The following is a 7,720-nucleotide window of genomic DNA, read 5'->3' as shown; positions in this document are numbered from 1 at the left end:
CTATGTACCCTCATAGTGTAAACACGATTTTCTGATTAATCTTGCTCTTGTAGACTCATTTTTTTCCCACTTGAGTACTTGATAAGGACACAAGCTTGGGAAGTGGATTTGGACTTTCTGATTTTGGACTAATTGTGATGACCATATACACTGGATTACTGGCTTTGGACCCGTCTTGGAATTTTGACTCAATTTGTAGCGATGGCGCGATGAGGCCTCATGAGGCTTTGAACCATTTCAGCCAATTGGTTCATTGAAGCTTCATGTGCGCACAAAACCACTTGCTGGCCATGTGTATAATCACAGGCAGCTGTATCTTAATCAAATAATGTGTGACGCATAGATGATTTTCACGTCTGTTTTGACTCTTGGCAATGAATACGAAATACAAAAAATGTATGACGATATAATTTCCCCACGTAAAATGTATAGGCCTAAAGGGGCCCGCGCACTGCGTCATCACGACGTCATCAACCACAATTTTGGAGGCTGATGGAGAAAGCGGGCCGACAACTGTCTGTCGTCACCCTGGAGACCGGCCCACCAAGGGTGACCCTACCAGGAGCGTGACCTAATATATGCAGTGCACAATATATCAAATGCCAGACACTTTCCAATTTATTAACCATACTATGAGAATATAGTTTTACTATTAGATTACAGAGTCCTATTGAATTTAACTCTAAAACAGCTAATATAGTCATATACAACTAATGCCCTAGTGATTCAAAGTGAAGTTTATTATACTCAATATTAATAATAAACAATGTACTTTGTACATCTGTACTTATTCTTTTACATATATATTTACACATATGTACTTTTCCGTGACAATACCACCAACAACAATAATAATAATACAATATTAATGATAATAATATACAGTAACATAGCCAGGGTCGTTGCATCTGATTGTCATGTCCTCCTCTTCCATATACTTCCCAAAAATGTTGATTTTATATTTCTTTTTGAATTAGTGCATGTTTGGACATTGTTGTAGGTCAATATTCAGTCTGTTCCAAACTTTCACTTCACATAAACATAAGCTTTTTATTATTGTCCTTGAGAGGTTTGTCTTTAAGTTATACATTCCCCTCTAACTATACTGGAGACGCTCTCTCTCTCTGAAAACATATTTTGGATATTGCCCAGCAGTAAGTTATGTCTTGCTTTATACATTAATTGTACAATTTTAAATTCCACAAGATTAAACAATTAAAACATTTAAGATTGTAGAAACAGTGCATTTGTGTGGTGAAGGTATCCAACATTATGGACCGCTCTTTTTTGCAATGTAAATAGAGGTTGCAGTGAATTGTTGTATCGGTGTTTCCCCAAACGTCTGAACAACCATTTAAATATAATAGGTTTATTCTATTGATTTTACTTATTTTAAAAAATACGGTTCAATCCTTAAACGCAGCTCTACCTACCATTAAAAAAAAAAAAAAGAAAAAAGAAAAAAAGCAGGCATCTTATGCCTCAAGGTTTCTATCTAATGGAGTGTTTCTTTACCACTCTCACTCATGGATTATTTGTTGGACCTTGAAAAAAAAACATCCTTGAAAACCTACATGGACTTTTTGTCAGTTAAGTACTTCAGTAAATGGCTTGGAAAGGTATTAATGGGTGGCAAAAGGGATTGCATGTACTTGAATGAATATATTTGTAATTGTATAGTTAATCATTCAAAAGAGTCAGTACGTCTTTTGTAAGATTACGGTAGTCCAGTAGATGGCACTGTTTAATCACAAAAGCAACCTGAGGAGCGCAATGTAGATTTAACTAATTTCAAAGTTTACAGTCTTATTAAAACATCGTTTCCTGACACCAGCTCCATATCACTGTTGCAAATTGGCAAAACTATTATCTAGGACCTGTAAATGCCTGGCAACCAGTCCAGAGTGTACCTGTCCAAAGTCAGCTGGAGTAGGCTGCAGTTCACCTGCAACCTTAGTGAGAATAAACGGGATAGAAAATGCTGGATGGATTTTCTAAGGTCCTGTCAGTCATGGGGCATAAAAATCATCACGTAACATGCAATTCCAATAGACATTTTGGAGAGCTTCCTCCACTTCTTTTACCGTGACAAGGTGCCACTCGAGGACTGCGGTCAGAGACAATGCTCACATTTCACACCAAAGTGCAATTCACTTAAACGGGTGGATTTTGCGGCTTAACTCATATTCCACAAACGCAGTATTTATCAGAATGCTTTGTTTCAACTAGTGGGCCTACATAGAACATATTCCTGTAAAAAAAAAAAATAAAATAAAATAATAGCGTTGATTTAGTCTTTAAGCTTTTTTACCCTGGGGCCCAACTTTTCCTATACAAAAAAAACAGAATTATGATATGTGTTGACTTCTTGCCTTAATATGTTTGTATTCAGTAACGGAATCGAATCCACTTACATATTAAAAGGCTAACATTTTAAATGTTTCTCAATAAGAACAGAGAAAACTTCATTTTCTAATCAAAACAATTAAGGAGCAGTCGTCCTGAGAGCCATCTCACCTCACGAGAGCTGCGGGACATGATATGCTTGCAACAAAAACAACAGCAAAGCCAGACCTCGGCGGACTCGTGGAGTTGCAGAGAATAATTGGCTACTCTTTATTCTCGTTAGAAGCTTTTGAATGCCGGAAGGCACGTCCTCGTTTCGGTGCCTCAGTGTCAGTCATGGTCATGACCAGAGCTGGGCAGTCCGTCCCTGGGTCGGACCGGTCGGACCCTCCGGCCCGGCCGGATGCCCATTTTATGGGCGGAGGGTGGGGGATGACAAATAAAAAAAAAATAGCTGGACGAAGCATGGCCGGAAGTGGATTTTAGCCCGGCCCACTAATCGGCCCTCATGCGTGTGACGTGCTCGCGAGGCGGCCAAATTTCATCTCAGCCTACTCGGTGAAAGGCTTCTTTTTAGGCTTCTTTCAAAAACAAATTGTGTCCGGGAGGAAAATCAAGCTGCGCGCAGCACTCAAGTATGACACTGGCACATCATGCATTTCCCTACTTCCGAAAATACGCTGTAGCAAACCTGCTGTTGAGTGGTTTGCTGGCATGCTTTTATTTTGAAGGCAGGGAAGTGTGAAGGAGGGGAGTGTGGAAAATAGGTAACTTGTTGCTTGCAGACTTGTCGTCTGTTGGACAAATAAATTATACAATATGATAAAAACCAACCCCATGGCTCGCAATGGAAGTAAGTACACGCAGCTGGGTTGTTGTGTCTTTGTGTCTAAACGCCATTCATTCACAGACAAGTTGAATCACTGATAACACTTGAAATTATATCACTCCGCGCACGTCGCGGTGCACTGAGGAAATTACAGGGCGAATAACTACGCCTGGAAAAGTAGGTCCATACACTACATGGGTAAGTACGTGAGTAAGTGGCGCGTTAGAAGCGTGTCCGCAGTGGGTTTGAATAGTAAGTTAACAAGCTAATTGTCTTTAGCATTGTGTTAGCATCTCTCCCGCGGGGGCATCGTGCACGTTTCTTTTTTTGGGGGGGGGGGCGTAGTTCTGAATGGGGCGGGGGCCAACAATGTTTACGAATATGGCCGGGGGGTCGCGGAGGAAAGGGTACCCAGTAGTGATGTGCATAACAGTTCTTTTAAGTGAACTGAATCATTAGAATCAGTTCATCGAAAAGAATCGTTCAAAAGAATCGTTCACCGAATCATTCAATCATATTTATATATAATTGTCTACACCTGATGTTCTACGTATTATAATTGGTGCGTTTGGATTATCGTTGCTAACAAAAACGTTTGCATTGATGTACTGCAATCACGTCAGGCAATAGTCGTATTTGTGTTTGGTGACAATGCACCGGACTTTCCAAAAATAACCACAAACACTCAAATATTCAAAACCATTTTCATAACCATTATAATCATGGTTATAATAACGGTGATAAATACTAACAACAACAATAATCGCAGTAGACACTAGGCCTACATAGATAAACGTTTGTTATTTCGGAGGACATAACACACGGCCGTCACGCGCCCGATGTATTTTTGTTTTCACGCGTTACGAAGTGCAGGCTTGTCAAATGAAGCGGATGACTACATGTCTGGTTCAACGTTCTGTTGCGCTGAAACAAAAACAAGAATTAATAAACCACTCGAGCACCAAACAAGATTTGAAATAGAAGTACAATTTAATGGCAAACCAACATTATGATGATCGCACCACATTATAGTTGCAGTAGACAGAGAGGATAACAATATTTAAGTGTATTGTAATAAATGTTTTCAAATAAAGTTGTCGCCTGTCCACAACAACGTCATCTCCCAGCTGCTGCAGACCGGGGCGCCTCATCACGATCTGGCGAGGTACTTTTAAGTTTGTCAGAGTTCTGATTTGTTTTCATGCGCTTGCCCCCGGTACTTGGATGGGCTTAACATTAGCCGTGATCTAGGAGAAACGGATGCCAAAGAAAGCTTGACCCCGCGAGCACGAAAGGAGTGGTGTTGGCGAGTGGTTCCTTCCTTGGCGAATCGCGAATCATTCATAGCAAAACTCAGTTCACCCACTGACCGCATGGAGTTCTCGGTCGCGTGAACGAGAAGCGGCGGCGACACGTTCACTCGCCGAATCGTTGGTGAACGGGAAATGACATCAGTGATTCCTTCGTGAAGGCCAATGGCGTGGCAGTATGTTCAGTAAATCCCGTTTACATCTGACGTTGGCTGCTGATTGGTCGATCGCGAAGATTGACAACATGCGCGTGGCTGAGCTCAAATGAACTGGGAAAGGAACGAATCACTTCAGGAAGTGATCCATTCACTCACATTCACTGAAAAGATTCGTTCTTTCTGAACGAATCGTTGGCGAACGACCCAACACTAGTACCCAGGTCAAGGGTGGAGGGTCGCGGCCGGGCGTGCAAAAAAGGGTCAAGTGCCCAACTCTGGTCATGACGGACATGGTCAGTCAGAAGCTTTTGTCTCTTCTATAGTCCCACGTCACAGCTCCACAGTGGCAGGTAGAACCTGATCCTCCGTTATGGTGGAAGCTACAAAGTAGCTAGCCTTTCAAAGCACTTTTAGAGATTCTTGTCATTACTTTTCTGAAGCTGTTGTCCATTTTCTCTTGAAAAATGTGTTGGAGAGTTGGATGTTTGGTTTCTGTGATTTCCGTGTAAGTTTTGAAGGCTTCGATGCTTCTTTGGATAATGTTAATCGGCAGTCCACACACTCATCTCTGCCTCATTACATCTGTTCGCCAACAAAGTCAGGGCTACACCTGCACAATTCTTTTTGACTTTTTGTGTGGTTTGGCATCACCTCCCAGTTGTAGTTTTCTTTTTAAACACGTATCTGTTATATTTATGTGTTGGCAAATAACATTCTGACAGCGTCACCTTGTGATAGGAAGCTGAGGTGTAATTAAGCATCTCTTTGGCAACAACAAAGGCTCCTTTATTTGTATTGGTAAACTACACAGGTAGCCATCAATAGGTGTCAATCCAGATTTTTTTAATGTATTTTTTTGTTTATAGATAGATAGGTGTAGCACAATTTTTGTTTTTTCATTCATTTTACTGTCACAAGAAAATGCTTTCTTTTCATATTCTTGAAAATTGTCAGCGTGGCTCTGCCTTCTGCTTTGTTTCAAAGTGCATTAATTGCGCATGGCAGTACTGTATACGCAAACTAGCCCAGTAAAGCCCGTCATATGTAAATGAGCGTGTCCCCTATGCCGCCAAAGCTCTGTGCAGTGAGTCCAATGTGTCAAATATGTCAAAATGTGTGTACGATGCTGAAGGAGGCCTTTGTGAAAGTGAAGGAGCTTGTGGCCAGCTTGCCATCTCTGGAGATGATGGCCTGCAGACTGGACCAACTGTCAGATTCTGTCTTTTGTGAGTCCGTCTTGTGGTTCCTTCGAGGGGGCCGGACAGGCCAATCCCACCTGAAAAATCCATCCGTCCTTCCGGACTTGCATTCATGTCAAGCTTTTCCCGTCTGCCTTAGCGGGATTTCATTGTCTTGTCACCATTAACCATCCCCACCTCCTCTCCAAGCAGACACCTTCAATGCTACCCTGATGAAGGAAACATAATCGACCGCCCTTTTGTTTTAGCGGGCACTTGAATAGGAGAAAATACATTTATGCTAATGAAGCCTTATCATGTTCAGTTCAGACAGTGGGTGGGTTATGATTTGCCTTCCAGTCATGTGGCACCATCCAACTCAGGCTCCCTGCTGTGAGCTGAAGCCTGCAGCCAGCTGACTGGAATCCAGCAGATTCTTCTACTTAAGTATTGCTGATGCTGTGTCTTCCACCTGCTGACCAATAACGAAACTGCAATGTCTAGCCTCATGCAGGGAAAATGTGGGCAGGATATGAGGGGTGGTGGGGCTGCTTATTCATTGGCCTTGAGCACAGATTTACACAGATACAAGCAACCACCTTTGATCCGCATAAGTATAAGGATAATCCGGTACCTTGGACTGGATATACTGGACATACAGTAAATTAGTAGGATCCTCATGGAATGTAAATTTGTTCACAGGCTAAAAGAATTAAGGTTATGGATTATGTCTATCATTGCGCGACAATGGCAAAAACATCCATTCTGATTCTGAATATATATATATATATATATATATATATTTACTTGAGTCAAATTTTGGAATTGATATGGAAAACACTTAAAAGTATATTTTGATTCAAAGACTGTTCTAATAGCGTTCTGTGATCCTTGAATATGATTCTTTCCCTGCAAAATACAATTGTTCAACGATACACCAAAGACGTACAACAAATATGCTATTTGAATTTGGCTTTGTAAAGTGCGCAAATTATTTGGGATTTCTCCAATGAGCCATCGAGCAACTTTTTAAAGTAAAACTACGTAAAAGTTTGGCTACAAAGTGAATAGAGGGAAGCTGCCACAGGAAGTCCATAAAACTTAGTTAATTGAGTCATTTTTTTTCAATGTGTTATAAAATTAAATTGTATATATATATATATATATATATATATATATATATATATATATATATATATATATATATATACATATAGTGTCGACCACTTTTTGTGGTTGATTTAGTTGAGTGAACTGATTTCTGATTTTTTTTCTTAGTATAGCCCGAATAGTAACTTATAATAAACAAATAACAACATCTAATAATAACAATAATGCCATGATTAAATGCAATTTGAGCACATTGGTTATTTCAGAAGTGTGTATCAAACTGGTAACCCTTTGCTCAAATCAGTAGCCAAGAAGTAGCTCTCAGCTTCCAAAAAGTTGGTGGTATCCATTTTGATATCATTCAAGTTTTAAATTCAGATGGGTTCAGCACGTACCAAAAGACAAAGAAGTATTGAAAGGTTGAATTTGTACTGCTGTTGTGTATTTATATTTGGCAGAGTATACAACTTTGCTTGTATCTCCATCAGCTAAATATGATATTCGCTGCTCACCGGTAAGGTTCACATTACAGGTTGCGGCTGCACCAGGATCATGGGGACTGTCACGCTCCCTCGAACTCAGTGATAAATCAGAGAAATTGTATATTTAATAGAGGCTTGAATGAGCACTGTGGTTGAAGAGGGGAACAAGCCCATCATAAATAAGGCTTCTTTGACCGATCCGCCAATTCATGGAAATGTGAAAATGCAATTACCTCCACTTGTAAAATCACCAATGACCTTTAAAATGTGTGCAGCACAGGAGATACTGTTTCTGCATCTGGAAGAT

At 40.5% G+C, this 7,720-nt stretch overlaps 1 long non-coding RNA gene across 1 annotated transcript in view; it reads left to right on the top strand.

The window, feature by feature from the left end:
• The window catches only part of LOC147132618 (uncharacterized), a 385,135-nt gene that overhangs the window by 106,131 nt on the left and 271,284 nt on the right, over positions 1–7,720 (top strand). The gene's annotated exons all lie outside the window — the stretch shown is intronic.

The sequence above is a fragment of the Filicampus tigris genome, chromosome 18 (assembly GCF_054856515.1).
Source record: "Filicampus tigris isolate MCC_2025a chromosome 18, RoL_Ftig_1.0, whole genome shotgun sequence".
In the NCBI taxonomy this organism is placed as follows: domain Eukaryota; kingdom Metazoa; phylum Chordata; class Actinopteri; order Syngnathiformes; family Syngnathidae; genus Filicampus; species Filicampus tigris.
This window is presented reverse-complemented; position numbering and strand designations above follow the sequence as displayed.